This window comes from Eleutherodactylus coqui, chromosome 11 (genome assembly GCF_035609145.1).
Source record: "Eleutherodactylus coqui strain aEleCoq1 chromosome 11, aEleCoq1.hap1, whole genome shotgun sequence".
Taxonomy (NCBI): Eukaryota; Metazoa; Chordata; class Amphibia; order Anura; family Eleutherodactylidae; genus Eleutherodactylus; species Eleutherodactylus coqui.
The window spans coordinates 16,405,346-16,427,988 of record NC_089847.1 but is presented as its reverse complement, the minus strand read 5'-3'; positions in this window follow the sequence as shown (position 1 = coordinate 16,427,988).

Sequence of the window (22,643 nt, the reverse complement as noted above, 5' to 3'; positions counted from 1 at the left end):
CCAAGTATTAGTGTGTCATTGTCCTGTACCCCAAGTGTCAGTGTGTCATTATCCTGTACCCCAAGTATCAGTGTGTCATTGTCCTGTACCCCAAGTATCAGTGTGACATTGTCCTGTACCCCAAGTGTCAGCGTGTCATTATCCCGTCCCCCAAGTGTCAGCGTGTCATTGTCCTGTACCCCAAGTATCAGTGTGTCATTGCCCTGTACCCCAAGTGTCAGTGTGTCATTATCCTGTACCCCAAGTATCAGTGTGTCATTGTCCTGTACCCCAAGTATCAGTGTGACATTGTCCTGTACCCCAAGTGTCAGCGTGTCATTATCCCGTCCCCCAAGTGTCAGCGTGTCATTATCCCATCCCCCAAGTGTCAGCGTGTCATTGTCCTGTACCCCAAGTATCAGTGTGTCATTGTCCTGTACCCCAAGTGTCAGTGTGTCATTGTCCTGTACCCCAAGTGTCAGTGTGACATTGTCCTGTACCCCAAGTATCAGTGTGACATTGTCCTGTACCCCAAGTATCAGTGTGACATTGTCCTGTACCCCAAGTGTCAGCGTGTCATTATCCCATCCCCCAAGTGTCAGCGTGTCATTATCCCGTCCCCCAAGTATCAGTGTGACATTGTCCTGTACCCCAAGTGTCAGCGTGTCATTATCCCATCCCCCAAGTGTCAGCGTGTCATTATCCCGTCCCCCAAGTATCAGTGTGACATTGTCCTGTACCCCAAGTGTCAGTATGTCATTGTCCTCTATCCAGATTATCAGTGTGTCACTGATCCACAGTAAGTAGCCATATTTCATTATGTTCCCATTTCTTTCATCTATACCGGTGTATGCAGAGATTTGTAATACCTGGATCTATAGAATCTGAACTTCATACTTTTTCAGTCATCTCTTCATTTGCTATCAATTTGCTTTGCAGCTCCAAAAAAAATACAAAACACTTGACAACAATCAACTTTTATTAAACACGAAAAGGTCATTTTTATAGAAGGTTTCCATAGCAACAACAATAAATTAAAAATTGTACAAATGATGATTTTCAATTGCCGGATTTATTGGTATTGATTGAAGAGCTGTAATCTCTTCTCCCGGTGACCGGCGCACGCGCTCCGCTATCATTATAATTCTATTTGCCATTTGTCTGCATTTCTGGAAAAACAAGACGTTGATTCTTGGAAACTTGTAGGAAATCTTCCTCTCTGTTTTGTGTCAAGATAAATCTGAAGTCTGCTCCGCGCTGCTCTTCGGAGTCTCTGTTTTCATACACTTCATTTTATTCTCTCGAAATATTTGAAGTTTCAGAACAAAAGGAACTAAGAAAGAACAATTTGTACAATGGTGTTCAGGGCTGTAGAGTTTGAACAATGTTGTGCTCACAATGCCTTGAAAAACTAATGTATTCATGTCTGCCGATGCCATACTATGTATACAAATCATGCGCACGCACTCCATATATCCCCGAAAAGCATGAGCGCATACAATGAACATTTTTTTCTGCTGACTGACAGAAGATATAGATCAGCATAAACTACAAAGCAATAAATACTATTTAATATAATACCTCCTTCCCCGGTCTCAGTAATAGACAATACAGTAGCAGCAATTACGGCTAAGGCCATTTGTTTTGTGATCCGCTATTTGGCTATGGAAGAAAATATTCTTCACAAAATCTTCTATATAATCTGAAACAGCGCCACCCTGTCTGTGGGTTGCATCTGGTATTGCACTTCAGCCCCATCTAACCCCTGAACTCTACAGAATGTACAGTTCTGTCCTGTAGAGATAACGGTTTGTATAGAGCTAAATCTGGAGCCGATCCTGTGTTACTTAACTCTTTCTTCCTTCAGTTCAACTTGCTCCACTGCAAGCCAGCTCTTCATCCCAACGCTCCGAACAGGCTCCATTCTTTATCTGACCGAGACTGCCATGAGGACGTCTTCCAGCACACTCTACTAATTTTGGCACTACCCCATATGCTCCTCTCAATGCCTTCTATACAATGAAAGGTCAAGTACTCTCACACAGTAATTACTCCATTCCTCCTGTGTGCCCACTACAAAATAATGTCCCCTTTTACCACCACAGCAATATAAGTCCCCCTGTAGCCCAACAGTAATATAAGTCCCCCTGTAGCCCAACAGTAATATAAGTCCCCCAGTAGCCCAACAGCAATATAAGTCCCCCTGTAGCCCAACAGCAATATAAGTCCCCCTGTAGCCCAACAGCAATATAATTCCCCTGTAGTCCAACAGTAATATAAGTCCCCCTGTAGCCCAACAGCAATATAAGTCCCCCTGTAGCCCAACAGCAATATAAGTCCCCATGTAGCCCAATAGTATTATAAATCCCCCAGTAGCCCAACAGCAATATAAGCCCCCCTGTAGTCCAACAGTAATATAAGTCCCCCTGTAGTTCAACAGTAATATAAGTCCCCCTGGAATCCAACAGTAATATAAGTCCCCCTGTAGTCCAACAGTAATATAAGTCCCCCTGTAGTCCAACAGTAATATAAGTCCTCCTGTAGCCCAGCAGCAATATAAGTCCCCCTGTAGCCCAACAGAAATATAAGCCCCCCTGTAGTCCAACAGTAATATAAGTCCCCCTATATCCCAACAGTAATATAAGTCCCCCTGTAGTCCAACAGTAATATAAGTCCCCCTATATCCCAACAGTAATATAAGTCCCTCTGTAGCCCAACAGTAATAAAGGCCTTCTATGGTCCCTTCCGTTTTCCCTGTTGTCTCCTGACTACCCTGTTTAAAGCCCAATCCGATGCTGTCACCCTTGTTTGATGAACAGACCTCATATATATATCATGGTGCATGTGACGCCCCTGTAGTTCACATCCACAGTCATCTAAATGGACACAATTCAATTCTACATCTGTCTAGGAGGCTGCGGCTTCCCTGGTCAAAATCTGCTGATCGCTGCAACCGCTCCCATATTAAAGGGGCTGTCTGTAATAAGGAAATGCTTTTAAAGACATGTGACCTGACCTGACACGTCTGCTTTAGTAAATACTTCATAAGGGTGCCCACCCACTGGCGTTTGCGATTTTCGTGCGTGAAAAACGCAGCGTTTTCCGTGCGTTTTTCACGGCGTTTTTTGTGGCGTTTTCGCGCCTTTTCCATTAATTTCCATTGACATTCATGGGTGCATTAGGAGAAAAATAAGGACACATATGCAACTGACAGTTCCTATGTTAAAAATCGCAACGCACCGCAAAAAAAAACGCCAGTGGACAGGAGTACATTCAATTCTAATTGCTCTTGAGAAAAAACGCAAAACGCAAAGAAAAAAAAATCGCCAGTGGGTGGGCGCCCTAAGAAAATAGCAATTCTGCAGCATCATTTCTTAGAACTCTGCGTTATGTTGTTCCTCTGTTATTCCCCCTGGAAATATATGAATAACTTGACAAGCGGGCTTTACCATTCCCCTTGTCAATGATTGTGCTAAATGGGGTTGTTGATGATTCCGTAAAATATTGCCCAGAGCCTGGCTTGGTTTGATTGCTCACAGCTTGGAGTTTATTTTACCAGCATAGCATGGTATCCTACATTAGGCAATGGCACGGGCAGTAAATATGTGAACCCTCGTTTCTTGGCATGCCTTATGGCTGGTCATATATGCTGGGAGCAGTAGCTTTACAAAATTTCCAATGCCCACATTGCCAGTTACTCTTCTATTATATGCCAGGGCACACAGGTAAGGTAATCTTATAGATAAGAACTTGAGAACAACCTGGGAATAAAGGAACAAAAGGCTGATTTTACATTGCCCTTTCCCATTTCCTGCCTTCTGCCCGCACAATGTCTCTGCATTACTTGTCATGTAGGACAGTGACTGATACCGAGTCCTCTATAAAGCACCTGCAATTGAATCAGGTGCCCTCTGCCCACACATATATACACATAGCGGCATCAGGGGGTGAATTATCTGGTAGTGATTCCTCATGTGTCACGATAAAAGCCATTACTGATATACCTCATCCATTACTCACAATTAACAGTTCTTCTTTAACCCCTTAATGACACAGAGATCTTTTTTTATTTCTTCATCCCCGTGTTCTGAGAGCCACAGCTTTTTAATTTTTCCACAGCGATATGATGGCCACAAAGGAATGGGGAATATATATTTTTAATGGAACCATTTTGGGGCAAATACAGGATAATGCATTCAAAAATGTTAATTTTTTTTAATTTAATTTTTGTTGGGGGGGGGGGGGGGGTGGAAAAAATAAGCAATTCCTTCATCTTTTAGAATTTGTTTTCACCATATGATATAAATAACTATATTCAGTGCAATTACAGAAATAGCAAGTGTATATAGTTTTTTACAAATATTTTTACTACTTTTGCACAATAAAAACACAGTTTTTTGTGTTGACATATTCTGAGAGCTGTAAACTTTTTATTTTTCCATTATTGGAACTATGTGGGGCCTAGTTATCTTTTTTATTGGTACCATTCTGGGGTACATAGAAGTTATGAATCTCTTGTCTGTTACATTTCGTTTGGCTTCCTGTTCTGAACAGGAACTTATCCCCTCTAGTAATTCTAACAGGTAGGTAAGTAACCTGGATCTTTATGGTCTAACAAGGAGGATTTTAGTGAACTGCAACAAGAAAAATGGCAACCTAATTTACCAGAATTGCCTGAAGCAGATCAGCCTCTCTAGCGGAGCACCTGCCCTGAAAAGGGTGACACCACTGTGGATGAGAAGCTGAGAACCAGCCTGAAGCGCATTAGCAACACCTACCACAAAATACTAATCCATGAAGACTTTGGGGTCCAAAGTACACAGCTGAACTCTTAACAGAACTACTGAACACATACTTAGCACTATCACACGGAACACACTGGCGCAGCATCATGGCTAGTACATAGGACATATAACTGACCCCTCTTGCACCAAGGGTCTGGTTTAAATACTCTTACATGGAAACTGATAGGCCGACTGGGCTGAAAGTCAACCTATCCAGCCCATTAGTGCTGGAGCTAGAGGGAGATGTTATTCCCTTGGAGTCCAGCACAGAATGACACTATATATTCACCATATGGCACATCCCATGGTCCAAGGTTGAGGCAGTGATGTCACCCCGGACCTGTATCAGAAACCCAGACGTCACGGCGCAGTCAGTGTTGTGACGATTGACCTTTATTTATTTTTTGGGACAGGGGAATGATCAAAAATATTCTACTACCGCATTGTTTTTATCATTATGTTCACCATGCAGGATAAATAACATGTTAGTTTTATAGTACGGGTTGGCACAGTTACCGCAATAGGATGAAGAATGGGTAAGGGTACGCAACTGCCAAGGGTGCCACCTCGACACAGGTGAGAAGGGGGTGAAATTTTATTGGTTAAACTTTTTTGTAGCACTTAACATTATATACAATGACCGCATCCATCAGACATTTACAGTCTTTGGGAGAAATGGTCAAGAAACGTAAAGCGAGTCACTAGATGAAATATTTATTATGCCCGTATCTGTTTCTTTTTTTTTTAAAACCATCTCTTTTTATTGAAAAACAACCGAGACAGTAGAGAGGGTAACCCCCTCCCTGGGAAAGCATCAACATAAGTGGACACGCAGGTCCTTGTGGCTTCATTGCAGCACATGAATAACAAAAGCAAAAGAAACCCCTGTGTGCAGTTAGAGAAATTATTGCATAAACTGGCTTTTGTTACGGTAAACTACCCTGGATACGCCAGCACGGGTTGCCCTGGATCTTACCCGCAACCCCTGTCCCTGCCTACTTGCCTCCACTCCTGACTAACCCCAGGCGGGCAACTGGGGGGCGGTCCCTACGCTGTCTAGGGACCGAGAAAGAGACGCTGGCGTACCTAGATAGAAAAGGGTAGAATACCGACAGAAAAGACAGATGACACTAACTAACACGAACAATATAATCACTCGATTATTTCACTAGTATTCTGCAATACTTCTAAATGGAAAGTATTGAGAAGAAATTTGTCACGATCGGGCAGAGCAAGAGCGCCATGCCCAACACGGACGCAGGGTGGCGTACACACAGAATGCAAAAAGCAAGCACCAAACTATGCAGGACCATAAGCACCACTCCAGGCACAATTAGATGGTAAAGACCTGTCCCTTACCTAACAGGGAAATGGAGAGCCCCTTCCTTAAAAGCAGTGTAATTGTCCCGATAAGGACAACCCCACTGTCTTCACCTGGGCCCTGACTGTCCCTTACAGGAACCCCTGGAGAGGTGCACAGACCAAGCAAAGCAAAAGCTAAAAAATAAAGGGTTAACAAAAACAACAGAGTGGTACACCAGTACTTAACTGAATATAAAGCTTTTCACCCAGGCTAGAGGCTCCTACCTACACCAACCACTCCTCTGAAGAACTGAATAAACAGCAAGGGGAAAAGGAAGGGGTAGGAATATAAAGCTCTCCACACATGCTGATAAGTAGAGCCGCTAGAGAATCACACCCCCAACCCTCTTCCAGGATATGACATAATTAGCATACAAATATGCAGTATACTGGGAGATAGCAGCCAGCAATCTCTGCACAACGTGCATTAACCCTTGCTCTGCAAAGTAACAGAATGACAGGTCTGTCCCTGTATCGCGGCCACCATGCCATGACGCCGTTACGACCAACAAGCTGCAACAAAATCATAGAAGAGAAGAAAATGTTGTATGCTCTTCTACGGAAATTAAAGGAGCAATTGTTGTGCTTCACCAGTGATTCAAATACAAATGAATAGGAGCAACCTCTTCCTTCTCATCCACAAGCAAAGTTGAGAATTCACACCTGTGCATGCAGTGTTCAGCAGCACACCTCCACGAAAAAATGTAGCACACTATCTTTTCCTGTTTAGATTACAAACAAGCAGGCGGACATAGCACAATCAGCTCCCAGCTGCCGGCTCTGCAAAGGTGTTTATACATACAAATGTCAATAAAATTGATGCATGTAAAATTCAAATCAATTCCATTCAGCATTCGGCCTTCATTGCCGAACCCCAAAACAGCACTGTCCGAGCGATGATTCTAACTAAGGCTTATATATCGGCTCCTGTTACACCAGAGGTTATGCCCTAGAAGAAGCTAGACGAAAAAAGAAGAAACTTGAGTTAGGCAGTGGAGGCTGAGTTCTAAAAAGATCTGATTTGATCGTTAGATGCATCAATTATATTGTGTTTTGTGAGTATGAATAACCACCTTCACAGAGCTTTTCAACCAGTTGGGAGTTGATTGCATAATGTCCGCCTGCTTGTTTTTCTTCTAAGCAAAGAAAGATAATGTGCTAAATTTTATTGTGGAGGTGTGGTGCTAAATACTGAATCGGCTGGTGGGAAGTGTTAACTTCAGAAGGAAGAGGTTGCACCTGGCTGATCTGTATTTGGGCCACCAATGAAGTGCAACACATGTTTATAATTTACTGACTTCGGAGAGATTGAGCAAAATCTTGAAAAGTTTGGTTTGGCTGGTTCGCCAAAGTTTTGCAAAAAGTTCAGTTTGGTCCAAGTTAGTTTGAACCGAACCGAAAGTTGACCAAAACATTGTCTAAGAGCCATCAAAGCCCTGTATAACACTCTGAGAGTACTGGACAGCTGTTTTATGGCTTCTATAAAATGTTATGGACCAGTGTTCAGGACTATTGTTGAGCAAACCAGTAGAAAACCCCGTTTCTGGTAGAACTTTGCTAAAAACTCAACTCTAGTTTGTACCAAAACCAAACTTTTAGCAGAGTTTGACTATAAACAGAGTTCTACTGGATCGGTTCATTCAACACTAGTGGATAGACTCTAGCACCTACTACGTTTTAAGCTCTTCTATGGAAATGTAATAATGATCCACTAAGTGTAAGCCATAGTGCCTTGGTAGTGATATCTGAGAGGAAGCACTTGAAGAAGAAATGGTGGATGAGAAAACACTGAAACAAGTGGCATTAAAAGAACCACGCTTAAGCAAACTCTAAAAATCCAAGAGAATTGAAGGACTATTCCAATCTCCACCTATCATGGCCAAGATGAGAATACCCCACTGTACTCTGCAGTCAGGATGAAGAAGAGTACTGAAGCCGCTGAGCATGCAGAGGTTTTTGTAACTTCCATAGAAGTGAATGGAAGTTACAGAATTGGCGTAGCACAATGAGCTATGCTGAGTTGTCAGGGGTGGAGGGGTGCGATGCAGGAATCAAGATACAATGAAGTAAATAGAGTAGATGAAGTAACCAAAGTATACAATGTTCATTAAGACAATGCAGAAATGGACTTTTATCTTCGGGTAATTAGGCCCTATCTACTGCCAGCTATTAGGAATAATATTACCTGGTCTTTGATCTGTAGTAACAGTAGTAATTGGGAAGCAATATCAATAACATTTTACAAAGAACAGTACCACAGTTTCACCCAGAGGCATAACTTGAAGCTCCCGGGCCCCGATGAAAAACTTGTAACAGGGCCCCCAACTATAATGCTTTACTCATAGTACTGGGTGCCTTATATGGAGAAGAGAGGCCATATGGGCCCCCTAAGGCTCCTGGGCCCGGGTGCAACCGCATTCCATGCACCCTCTATAGTTACGCCCCTGGTTTCACCGTAATACAATTCACGAAATGTATCACATAGTTTCACTTAAGACTGACACTTCACTACTATTAATACAGTCCAGCAGAAGTACAGCGTGCAAAACATACTCAAAATGTCTCTGTTACCTAAGGTTCATGCACTTCCCACTGTGAAGGGATCTCAGTCCGTAAAGGGAAGCACAAGCAACAGGCATTTACTAAGCAGTCCAATCTGCATCATATACACTCTATCTTTTGGAGCAGGCCTGCTGACTAATTACTTTGAACCCCCTTTTGGTGTGCGGTTTTATGGAGGTTGGCCTCACTTACACTTTGTTGTGTGGAAGTCGTAGATACTACTGACTCAGACTCATACAGGGTTAGGGGTGCAGTACTACCACTGCTTTCCTCTGTCCTTGTTGGTGCTGGTTAGTCTTCTGTCTGTTCTGGGCCAGCATAATCCTCCTCTCCTTGACTCCCAACAGCAGCTTTTGTCTGTCTCTTTGGTCCATGCACTCTCCAGTGCTCTGAGAGCACTCCAAACCTCACTCTGCACTCTATAGGTCCCCTGTGGCAGACAGCAGGCTCCTGTTCTTCAGTTCAGCAGCACATACAACAGCTCACACTGCCTCCTTTTTATGCAAGAGCGTCATCCTTCTAAGTGAGCACAGTTAGTTTTGTGGTGCAAAAATTTGTTGCAAATTTTGGTGCACATGGTAATTTTGTAGCAATTTTTTGGAAAATTTTCTCAGTCCAGCTCCAGAGCAACTTAACCCTTTATGGTCAATCCCTTACATTTTTTAACTTGAAGCTACGAAAACAACGTAGTTCACTGCACTACGCTGTTTCTGTAATTCCCAATGTGAATATGCTATAAAAATCTGAGGTGGGAATGCCTTTGAAGGGTGCCTTCTCACTTGTGATCGCAATATCGCTGCGTTTTTTTAAAACGCAAATGCTAATAGGATTTATTAAAAAAGTATTACACAAAAATCGCAGAAATATATATAATTAAAAATGCGCCTCAGGCAATTGCTATAGCATATACAAGAAAAGAGAAAATATAGGTGGACAACCCACCTGGTGCGCGAAGGGTTAACCCGATGCATAGGGAATTGGATTTTAAGTGGGTTTCTTTTTCCTCCTCTGGTTTTGCAGTCAGGGAGAGGCGTCCTGGGTGAACCGGGCTTGTGCTGTATATCCAAGTATAAAAGTAAAACAAACCCGCGCCTTAAAAGGAACCTCTTTTTAATAGTCGCTACGCGTTTCAACACATACATGCAAAACAATACAAATATACATACCCTGTTTCCCTAAAAATAAGACATCCCCTGAAAATAAGACATAGCATGATTTTCCAGAGTTTTTGAGGATGCAAAATGATTTTTCAGGCTTTTTGAGGATGCTTGAAATATAAGCCCTACTCCAAAATTAAGACCTGCTAACAGTTAATTTAAAAAGTCAATTTAAATAGTGTCCAGGCAGCTATACATCTAAAAAAGTTAAACCTTTTTGAACAAAAATTAATATAAGACACTGTCTTATTTTCGGGGAAACAAGGTACCTATGCACACCCTCATTACTTACCATATGATGACTTCTAGCGTCCTACGTCAGAGACTGAGCGCGATTCAAATGGGAGGAACTCCACTCTCTGGCCTTAGTCAGACACGCGTTTTTTTCGCGCGATTTGCGCATGCGTCCGGCGATTTTTTTAAACCATTGCTTTGCAATGGTATCGGACACATGAGCGCTTTTTATGCGCTCATCCGATAAATTATAGAACAGAAATCGCAGATCGCACCTATCTGCGATCTGCGATTCCTGTTCTCTTCTCTATATGCGCTCAATGGGGCCGGCGGCAGCAGCGCCGACCCCATTGAGAACATATAGAAGACAAATCATTCTTCTCTGCCACAGCTGTAACAGCTGTGGCAGAGAAGAACGATGTTTGCCCATTGAATTCAATGGAGCTGGCAATACAGCCGCTCCATTGAAAGCAATGGGCTGCTGGCGTGCGCGGGGTGAATTGTCGGGAAGGGCTTAAATATATAAGCCCTTCCCGGCAATTCATCCAGAAATGTGTAAAAAAAAAATATATATATATATATACTCACCTTGTCCCGGCAGACGGAGTTCAGCGCAGCCGGCCTGCAGTGGGTGTGAGTGGGTGTGAGTGAGAGCTGCCCCTGATTGGCTCAGCGCTGAGCCAATCAGAGGCAGCTCTCACTCACACCCATTCATGAACCCAGCATTGCTAAGGAAGGGGCTCACCCCAAAATACGTCTTTGATGCTGGGTTCTAATTAATTAAAAAAGAAGACGGACTTGCTCATCCTTTTTTGAGATTTGCATAAATCAAAAGTTTACGCTGCTATCAGATGTTAACTTTCACATTTCTACCGACGGATACTAAAAGGAACACTCCAGACAAACTTAACGTAGTGCAGGGCCTTAAGGGGTTAAGCATGACACATATGTTCTCTAAAGCCATGTACACGTTTTTAATCCTATCAATTAAGAATAATACCGTACGTTTAATTGGTTTTAATCCTACATGTATAATTAATTCTAGCCATATGTTGCTCTCATAACATCCATAGAAACATTAAATTAAAACCAACTAAGTGTGATCAGTTATATGCTGGGACTCCAGTTTAAATCAATTGGAGAAGCCCATGTGATATCTTATGACTGAATCTTTAGGAATTACACACCAAAAGTAGTTAATTTACTAATATTTGTGAGTAATGAATGACTGGGCTTGGCAGTAAAATACAGTACTGTTTAGAGACTTCCCTGCAGCTCCTACATAGTAGTACCATATCCACCCAGACACACAAAAATGATATGAAAACTTTAGAAAATCGCCTTAGGAAAGTGACCGGTGGGGTTCCGTGTTTTTTTTTTTTTTCCTTTTTGCTTCATTTTCCTTCTCTTTCCTCTTCTTTCTTCTTTTTTTCCTTTTTGTTCTTCTTCCTTTTTTAAAATTTTGTTTGCTTTTCATCATTAACTTTCCTTAAAAACAGCTCAGAAGTACTTGGATACACTCTTAAGCGACCTAAGAGTCTTATACAGCACTTTATGGTTCTTACTGTTCTACACCAGTGTTATGATTATTGGTGAAGTTTAGATTCCATTTCGACTAATTCGGACCAAGCCAAACTTTTTGCTAAACTATAAAAACTGGCCGAACCAAACTTTTTAAAAGTTTGCTCATCACTACTTGGGTTATTGGTTATAGTCAAGGTTTAGTTCATTTTCTGTAGTAGTAATCAATAGATATGGTCACAATGAGAAGCACTGATCAATGAGATTGGCCGTAAACCAGCTGACTTTTACACAGGCCAATTCAGACCTATGGAGGACGAACGATAGTTCATAAGATCTCTCATGCCACAAAGCGTTTTCTTGTTAGCAGCACATCCCCTGTTCCATGGAGAGATGTGCTGCTGGCAAACATGACTTTTGGTGCCATGTGAATGATACGCTCAGCCAAAAGTAGACTGATCAACATCAAGCGATCAGTGGCACCTTGACAAGGCTCAATGAGTGGGAAAGTGAATGTTCTTGCCTAATCAATGGGCCACGTAAAAGGCACTTAAAAGTACTATGAAAAGTTTGGACAGGGGGTTATGTCTTTATTATCACACAATGTCATTTTAGGTCCAAAATTCTATGTTTAATATCTTAATGTATCTATAATAGTTGGAGTCTACTTCAGTTTCCATCTAGATTTGCTACAAAGACAGGGATTGTCTAATGGGGAAAAAAAAGAGTTGACTGCATTACTGGAAGGGAGAGTGTTAAATGCACTCACAATGATGTTTGTCAGGGCTAGTAAGTAATTTGTGTATTAAAGTTACCCTCCAGTCCGAGGACAAACAGACAAGGATATATTACCTCCCATTGGTCCCTCCAATCTGCCAGCGAATGAAAAAAGGCAGACAGTGCCCTGGAGACCAAAATGGTGAAAAGTGCATTATTTCAAACGAGTATGGGACACTTACCTGTTTGCACGACAGCACTATAGAAAGAACTAACCACAACACCCAAAGACCCTATTATGCCTGTAATGGTACCACAGGCTCCCATCACTGCAGGACATCCATCCAGGAGGGCGCTAGTAATAATAATAATAATAATAATAATCTTTATTTGTATAGCGCCAACATATTCCGCAGCGCTTACATAGACAGGGGGAATACAGAAAGACAAAATACAAACATTACAGAACCACGGTTACATAGTAATCAGTTGATGGAAACAATAGGGGTGAGGGTCCTGCTCCAACGAGCTTACATAGTACAAGTAATGGGGTGATACAGAGGGTAAAGGGGCTGGAGATGTGCACAGTATGGCGAGGTGGAGAGTGAGCGATGCTATACACATAGACAATGGTCAGACATTTAGCCGTGTGACGGCAGAAACGGTGTGACTGCAGGAGCGGTTTATGATGGCTAGCAGGGATTGCAGTCAGTAGGTCAGGGAGCATGTTATCAGGGGGGTACAGAGGGGTTTGTTTAGGGAATTCGGTATGCCTCCCTGAAGAGGTGCGTTTTTAGAGCACGCCTGAAGTTCTGCGAGTCCTGGATTGCTCGGGTAGCCTTTGGTAGTGCGTTCCAGAGGACCGGTGCTGCTCTGGAGAAGTCTTGGAGGCGGGAATGAGAAGTTCGAATTAAAGGGGCGCTCAGTCTGGTTTCATTAGCAGAGCGGAGAGCCCGGGCTGGTTGATGGATTGAGATGAGGGAGGCGATATAGGGTGGCGCTGTACTGTGGAGGGCTTTGTGGATGAAGGTAGCGAGTTTGAATTGAATTCTGTATTTAACGGGCAGCCAGTGCAGTGACCGGCACAGGACAGAGGCGTCCGAGTAGCGGCTGGACAGGAATATGAGCCTGGCTGCTGCATTCAGGATGGATTGGAGAGGGTAGAGTCTGGTACAGGGGAGGCCGATCAGCAATGAGTTGCAATAATCGAGCCGGGAGTGGATGAGGGCGACAATAAGCGTTTTTAACGTCTCCACAGTGAGAAAAGAGCGGATTCTTGCGATGTTCTTGAGGTGCAGCTGACATGTTCGGGCCAGAGATTGGATGTAGGGGGCAAAAGAGAGATCAGAGTCAAATATGACCCCAAGGCAGCGGGCGTGTTGTCTAGGAGTTATGGTGGCGCCACACACTGAGATGGAGATGTCAGGATGAGGTCGGTTAGTGGAGGGTGGAAATACCAGTAAGTCAGTTTTAGAGAGGTTTAGTTTTAGGTAGAGAGAGGACATGGTGTTAGAGACAGCGGACAGACAGTTAGTGATGTTTTGGAGGAAGGGTGCAGAGATGTCACGGGCAGAGGTGTATAGCTGGGTGTCATCAGCGTACAGGTGGTATTTGAGGCCAAAACTCCTGATGGTTTGTCCAATAGGGGCTGTGTAGATAGAGAAGAGAAGGGGGCCAAGGACCGAGCCCTGGGGGACCCCAACAGCAAGGGGAAGAGGAGGGGAGGTAGAGCCAGCAAAGGAGACACTGAAAGAGCGGTCAGATAGGTAAGAGGAGAACCAGGAGAGGGCAGTGTCCTTTAGGCCAATGGAGCGTAGCATACTGAGGAGGAGTTTGTGGTCAACAGTGTCAAACGCTGCAGAAAGGTCAAGGAGGATCAGTAGGGAGTAATCGCCCCTCGATTTGGCTGTCAGTAGGTCATTGGATACCCTAGTAAGGGCAGTTTCTGTCGAGTGTTGAGGTCGGAAGCCAGACTGTAGGGGGTCTAGGAGAGAGTTCTCTGATAAATAGCTTACAAGGCGGGAGTAAACTAGGCGTTCTAGTAGTTTGGAGATGAAGGGGAGGTTTGAGATGGGTCTGTAGTTGGCAGCATCAGTCGCGTCCAGAGTCGGTTTCTTTAGCAGTGGGGATATGATGGCGTGTTTGAAAGAAGAGGGAAAGATGCCAGAGGTCAGAGAGAGGTTGAATATAGTGGTGAGATGGGAGATGACCACTGGGGAGAAGGAACGGAGGAACGGAGTCCCTAGTGAATCCCACACTGCTAAATCAGCCTCAGTATTGTTACGTCACTGCCGGCACATCTTTAGTGCAGTTGGTTCTGTTCTGACTAGTTAGGGTTAATATCTCCTGCCCTGACTAGTTAAAGTTAATAATCCCTGCTGCTGTTAGCTGAGGTAGTGGCTGGTGATTGACAGCTCTGTCAGCCAACCAGTTGGTTCATTATGTCAGCCGCAGTGCTGTCTGTGTTGATTGACAGTTCTAACAGCCAATCAGCTTCTCCCGTTACCCTACATGAGCCAGCTCCTCCTGGCTGGAAGTGCCAGTTATACTTCTGGTCTGGTAAGCACCCTCAGTTTACCTGTCTGTTGTCTGTCTCCAGTCGTCTGGTTAGGTCCCTGTGTTCCTGTTTGTTTTGGATTCTGTGTATTCTCGTCTTTTATTTGTTTTCATTTACTTTTTGTCCCCAATTTCAGTATTCTAGTGCTCATCTGACTTTGGACTTGCCTTTGTGCAAGTAGTGGGGTCTCCCCTTTCGGGACAGGTGCTCTTTGTTCTGTCTGTTCCTGCATCTAAGCCACCTTAGAAGCAAGCATACACACCTCACCTGACTGTTCTGGTACCATATCACCCATTGTTTTATCAGCAGTCCACGACAAAGGTAACAAGTATTTAAATCATATGAAACACAAAAAAACAGCGCTCAAGTGTCTGGACTATAGATTAACAATAGTTATAGCTTACATAATATCCACTTTTCAGCCCTGTTTTCAGTTATCCAAGGTGGCTGCCATAATTTTCTCACTACCTAATACAAACTGTGTGCTGTTTACTGATTGCCCCGCACTGGTCACATGAGCAATGCTGATTAATCAGAGAACAGGTATAGTGTATCGGTATATTAACTCTACCAATGCAATGTGTGAATTAGGTGGTGGAAAGATTATGGCAAATATGACCAATTGGATGACAAAAACAGGACCCAAAACTGACAGATCAGAGGGACCATAGCACAGAAAACCAACGGCAGGTAATATAACTCCCTCTCCAGGCAGAATTTTATCCCTGGACTGGAGCGTCTCTTTGACCTCAAAATTGATTACCCCCAACAGTAAGGGATTTGCACAGCATCAGATGAAATTGTATTCTGTTTGCTCTCATTGGCTCTCAACCTGGACGCACTGTATCTGTCACTCGCAGATCTACCAGAAATGCATATAAAACGTTAAAGCAAGAATGGAACAAAAATATGGGAAACACTTTCTCTATGTAAACAAACATTGGGAAGGGCCCTGTCTAAAAGCAGGGTGATCGCCCTGATAAGGATGGCCCAACCGCGTACCTACATGATTTTACAGCGATCACCAAGGAGCCATAGGCTAGGACACCATGTTTTTACATTGGCCTAATGTAAGGCTGGCACAGAAATCCCATGCTGGGAATAGGCTGTCAGATGACCGTTTAACCCCTTACATGCTGCGAGCAATAGCCATTGCGCCACGTAAGCAGGTGATATGGGGAGGTTCTCCCTCTGTCATCCATTGGCACCCCACAATGCGATTGTGTGGTGCGGATGGGTTCCCATGGCAGCCTATCAGACCCTGCTTCCAGTAGGAAATGATTGCTGATAGGTCAAATGTTGGCTATACTGCGCTAGATGAGTAGTGCAGTGTAGTGTACCAGCAATTGAACAATCACATCTTCAAGTACCTTTGAAGGACAAAAAAAAATGTGTTAAAAAGTTTAATAAAGTTAAAAGAAGTTTATAAAAAAAACCCCGAAAAACCCCCCCACTTCCTCCCTACAAATCCCTTTACTCATAGAAAAAAACATATTACATATCACCACCTTCATACTAACCTATACTATAAAAATATTATGTCTGGTAAACGACATTAAAAAAATTAAGAATACAGTACGAAAATTGCTATTATTTTTTTTTAAAGCCTTTTATTATGCCAAAGTATATAAATTTGGTATTTTCATAATCGTATTGACCCAAAGAATATAGTTAGCATATTATGTGTACCGCACAGTAAGCGCCATAAAAAAGTAAACAATGCCAAAATTTTTGTTTCTCATCTATCTCACAAAATTGCACTAAAAACAATCAAAAAGTCGCAGTTTCCCCAAGATGGTACCATATAATAAATCATTCCACAAAAATCAATACCTCGCATAGCTCTGTTGGCGCAAAATTAAAAATGTTCTAGTTCCTCGAATATGGTGATACAAATACAATTATTTAGTGGTAGAAAAATAGTGTCATTAAAAATCTCTAAGAGGGCTTGTTCACACTTCGCTTTCATCACAGTTTCTGTTTCTCTGTCCCATTTTTGAAGCAAAGAAACTAAGCTAAAACTAAAATTGATCATTTTTTTCCGCATTGATGTTAGGTATTTTAAAAAACAGAATGATTTCCCTTTTGCTTCTTACATTAGTTTTTTTCATGGGAGCAAATAGCGCGGCAGACAGTCTATGTCGTTCATCCTGATGGACGAAAGCCCATGGCAACATTGTTGCACACCTGTAACTGACAGGATATCAGGACCCGTGGGTAAGGCATCTGACCCGAGCGAGAACGCTTCCCAGCTGGGAATCAAGTGGCGACCCTGAGAGTCTGCCGCCGGCCTCTAAGCTAAGACCCCCACGGGTAGAACCCCCTTTTTCGTCGGGGGATTCCCGCTTACAGCAGAATAAGGCTTATTTCACACAAGGGTTTTTACGCTTCTCATTTAGCCATGATAAAAAATTGCAACTATCAGAAGCGTTGGAATCCAACGTATTCATTCACATGGCTGATTTTAACCATGCAAAAATACCCGGCCAGCGAAGATAGGACATCGATGTTTGGACGTAGCTATAGGTCTTGACCTATGTTTCTGCCACGATCTGCTGGAGGCTCCCAAAGGCTTCTATGGGAGCTGACAGCAAACGGTGGGGGAGGGAGTTTAGCAGTGGCTAGTGCTGCTAAACCATGTTTGTTGGCTCTATTGAGCCATTAGAAGAATTTTAGAAGATTTCTCCTGACCAAAGGAATTCCAGGCTGCTGCGTATATAATAATAATAATAAACTTTATTTGTATAGCGCCAACATATTCCGCAGTGCTTATATAGACAGGGGGATACAGAAAGACAATACAAACATTACAGAACCACGGTTACATAGTAATCAGTTGATGGAAACAATAGGGGTGAGGGTCCTGCTCCAGCAAGCTTACATACTACAAGTAATGGGGTGATACAGAAGGTAAAGGGCTGGAGATGTGCACGGTATGGCGGAGATGAGCACGGTATGGCGAGGTGGAGATGTGCACGGTATGGCGAGGTGGAGAGTGAGGGGTGATATACACATAGACAATGGTCAGACATTTAGCCGTGTGATGGCAGAATCGTTATGACAGCAGGAGCGGTTTATGACGGCTAGCAGGGATTGCAGTCAGTAGGTCAGGGAGCATGTTATCAGGCGGAGTACAAAGGGGTTTGTTTAGAGAATGCAGTATGCCTCCCTGAAGAGGTGCGTTTTTAGAGCACGCCTGAAGTTCTGTGAGTCCTGGATTGCTCGGGTAGCCCTTGGTAGTGCGTTCCAGAGGACCGGTGCTGCTCTGGAGAAGTCTTGGAGGCGGTAATGAGAAGTTTGAATTAAAGGGGCGCTCAGTCTGGTTTTGTTAGCAGAGCGGAGAGCCCGGGCTGGTTGATGGTTTGAGATGAGGGAGGCAATATAGGGGGGCGCTGTGCTGTGGAGGGCTTTGTGGATGAAGGTAGCGAGTTTAAATTGAATTCTGTATTTAACGGGCAGCCAGTGCGGTGACCGGCACAGGGCAGAGGCATCCGAGTAGCGGTTGGACAGGAAGATGAGCCTGGCTGCCGCATTCAGGATGGATTGGAGAGGGTAGAGTCTGGTGCAGGGGAGGCCGATCAGCAACAATTGCAATAATCGAGCCGGGAGTGGATGAGGGCGACAGTGAGCGTTTTTAACGTGTCCACAGTGAGAAAAGAGCGGATTCTTGTGATGTTCTTGAGGTGCAGCTGACATGTTCGGGCCAGAGATTGGATGTAGGGGATAAATGAGAGCTCAGAATCGAATATGACCCCAAGGCAGCGGGCATGTTGTCTAGGAGTTATGGTGGCACCACACACTGAGATGGAGATGCCAGGATGAGGTCGGTTAGTGGAGGGTGGAAATACCAGCAGGTCAATTTTAGAGCGGTTTAGTTTTAGGTAGAGAGAGGACATGGTGTTAGAGACAGCGGACAGACAGTCGGTGATGTTTTGGAGGAAAGGTGCAGAGATGTCACGGGAAGAGGTGTATAGCTGGGTGTCGTCAGCGTAGAGGTGGTATTGGAGGCCAAACCTGATGGTTTGTCCAATTGGGGCTGTGTAGATAGAGAAAAGAAGGGGGCCGAGGACCGAGCCCTGGAGGACCCCAACAGCAAGGGGAAGAGGAGGGGAGGTAGAGCCAGCACCTGGCCGTGCGAATGGTCAACAAAACGCAGGATTTTTCTCGTTCATGTGATTTTCCTCCACAATGTGGCCGGCCTAAAAGTAATATTTAATTTATACCGTATGGTGAACCCTATAAAGGAATCCTCTGATAAAAGTTAAACAATATATTATATGTACCCCAATGGTGGTACCGTTCGAAGATACAGCTCGTCCTGCAAAAAAACAAGGCGGCCTCATATGGCTATGCCAACAAAAAATAATTAAAGATCTTTATTTGTAAATATATATATATATATATATATATATATATATATATATATATATATATATATATATATATATATATATATATAAAAAACATTGCAGGTACAAAGTAGGCCGGTCACTGAGCTGTTAATGTTTCTATTTTGCCTTATTAGCAGAGAGGTGATTTCTATAGTTCAGGAATGAGTAACAATATGAGTAATCCATATGCATTCATGCGGTGTCCATGTAAATGCAGAATTCAAGAGCTTTTGATGCTAATATACCGTGCAGGATACTGACAAGTGCTTCTGTTTCTATTCAGGTACAAATTGTAAACTAAATAACCTGGAGGCATGTTCTGTATCATCTGACTGGCAGCATTACAGCAGAACCAGATAGAAAAGCAGACTGAATGAGATTAGAGCGCTGCTGTAACTGCGGAGTAACGGGCGGAGAGGGAGCTGTTATTTTGTATTCAGGATATCAGAAGGTTTCGATGTCGAATATATCACAGCTCTGTGACTCCGCAAATGCGAGAGTTTAATAAGATAAAGCGGATCGCTTACAAATCAATAAAATATGAATGTGGGGGGAGGTTCACCGTGTCGGGACTAGGACTCTCACATCAATACTCTGTGCCGTTGGGCAGAGTCGTACATGGAAGACAGGATGTCTACAGGCAAAATGGAATAGGCCATGCCTATGGTGCCGATAGATAGGATTGAGTTGAAAAGGTTGACATTCCTAGTTGGAAAGCAATGACCCAATCTTAGCCAAGGTCTGCTTGAGTTTTGACAGCAGTAGAGTAGCCAGTTGATGTCAGAGCATGCTAGGAGTTTACGGTAGTTGGACAACAGCTGAAGAGCCTTGAGTTCCAGACTGCAATAAAGGGTCAACGGTTGAATTTGTATCCAGGCCCTAGTGCTCAAAGGCTTTAAAAGTTTTGTACAAACTTTGCATTGGGGGCCAGGAGTGTTAAAGCGACTCTCTGGTTTTGAGACCAAATTATGTCCCAGGACAGGAGGGCAGAGGAATATGTTACCTGCAGTTGATGTTCTCTGCTGCCCCTCTGTTTTGGACCCTGTTTTCACCCATCAAAAATGGCTGCAGCAATTTTCTATCTAATGCACTGTTCTTTGATTGGCCAGTGTTGATTACGTGAGCAGCTCTGGCCAATCATTGAATTAGAATAGTAAATTGGTAGTCTAACACTACCAATGCACTGTGGGCAATAGGTAGTCCGAAGATTGCTTTAGCCATCTTGGATGGCCAAAAGCAATACCTGGAACTAGTGGATCAGAGAGTTGGTAGAGAAGAAAAATGGTGCGTAATATACCCCCCCCCCCCCCTCCTCTTCTGGTCCTGGGACAGAACTTTGTCTCAAAACTGAAGGGTTGCTTCAAGCAATTAGAAATTTAGCCTCTATCCAGAGGATAGGCAATAAATGTTTGACCGCTAGGGATCCAACTGCAACCCAGAAATCTTGAGACTGGTACCCTGAATGCAGTGTATGAATGGGGCGGTGATGCGCATCCTTGGCCACCACTCTATTCAGTTCTATGGGATAGGTGGAGATTGCAGAGTGCATAGATGTCTTCCTGCCCCACAGAAGTAACTGGCACTCCATATATGTGACCCATTCAGGGTGCCGGTCTTGGGATTGTTGGGAGTCCCAGTTACTGTCATTATAACAGTCTCAGGGCTCTTTCACACGAGCGTATATCGGCCCTCCATTTACACGGTTGTGTGATATACTCTGTGATCTGATGCATTGGATTCCAATGCATCAGATCATATGGCTGTATTCCTACGACGTATTCCAGCCAGCCAATATAGCACCGAGCGTTTTTATGTCGGGCCCAAAAGATAGTCCTCTTTCCGACTGGAATACGTTGGCCACTATATGGGCTGCTATGGGAGCCAATGACTGTGGCTATAGAAGGGAGGTGGGAGGGAGTTTAGCAGCGTGACTGCTAAACTCCCTCCCTCTTCTCTCCTCCCCTCAGGCTGATTGCAATGGGAGGAGGCGGTGCTAAGCAACACCCCGTCTCGCCCACTCCCATTGCTGGCTGCGGACAAGGGCCAGGACGAGGGCAAAGCTAAGCTCCACCCCCTCCCTGCAGCCAGTAATGGGAGGAGGCGGGATGGGGCGGCACTTAGCTCCTCCCCATCCCACCCCCTCCCATTGCAATCAGCCGGAGAGGAGGAGAGAGGACGTGGGTCGGAGAGGGGGAGGGAAGGAGCAAAGGCATGGCGGCCTCAGCGTAAATGCGCCGGGGCCCATGCCGTCTAGACGGGCGCACAAACATTAGATTTGTGTGCCTGTTCACCTCACATCGTAGCGTATATCAGGTGGCCCATATATGCTCATGTGAAAGAGCCCTCAGTTTGCGGTTTCCTCCAACCCCTCCTGACAATGTGTCTTGCAGTCTTGTTGTCACTAATATCCCAATAAACCTCGCATGTTTTACCTACTCTCTGCGGCTGGGAATATTTAAAGAATCTATTCAGGTTGTTTTTTTTTTTACAAGAATACAAAAGTATTCTCTCTGGCTTAGAAAATAGAATTTTTCAGAGTTTCCAATTGCGGAGTCTGGTAGGGGGTCTGTTTGCTACCATGGCAGTCATTGTCTCGGCTTCTGTAACAAGCACATTTTATTGCGTTTTAAACAGCGGCGTATAAGGAAACTTCACCTGACTGGAGACTGAGGCTAAACTTAAAACATGAACAGATCAATTCTGCCCTTTTTGTTTCCTTTAATGCTAATTAGGAGAGTTGCCAACACTTTTAAGCTTGTAACTTCTGCTGACGAGGTTTGGTCAATCAGAGCTTTGGATCTCGCATCTTCCTACGTCGTCTGATCCAGGGGTATCACTGCCAGGGAAGACATTAAGATTATAAATTCTGCTATATTTAAAGGGAACCTGTCACCATAGATTCTGATTGTCTAACTCAGTGCCATGCATCTCTATATACTTGCCTCATATGCATGGATTTGACCATGAATGAAACCTTTAAAAGACACCATTATGGTCCATCCCAGTCACAGTCCAACAGAAATCAATGGTGATGGTGGAGAGTATCCAGGATTATTTTGTGACATTTTCTTTTGAGCGCTACTGGAGTCTAATACCAGTCGTGTGATACAAGTCGCAAGTCAAATAGCTAGAAGAATATCACTTTAGAGCGCTATTTGCTGGACTATCTGGCAGTAGATCCCAGTAGTACTGATGTGACACCAGAAGATGCATCCACATTGCCTTATCAAACAGGATAGCAAGCATACACTATGTTTCAACCTGCTCTGGGGTGTTCATCAGGAAAACTCATGTAGCAAACAAGGCAAGCTTTAAATAGATACATAGGTATCTGTGGGTGGGCCAAACTGAAACCTATGTAGCTATTCAAAGCTTGCCT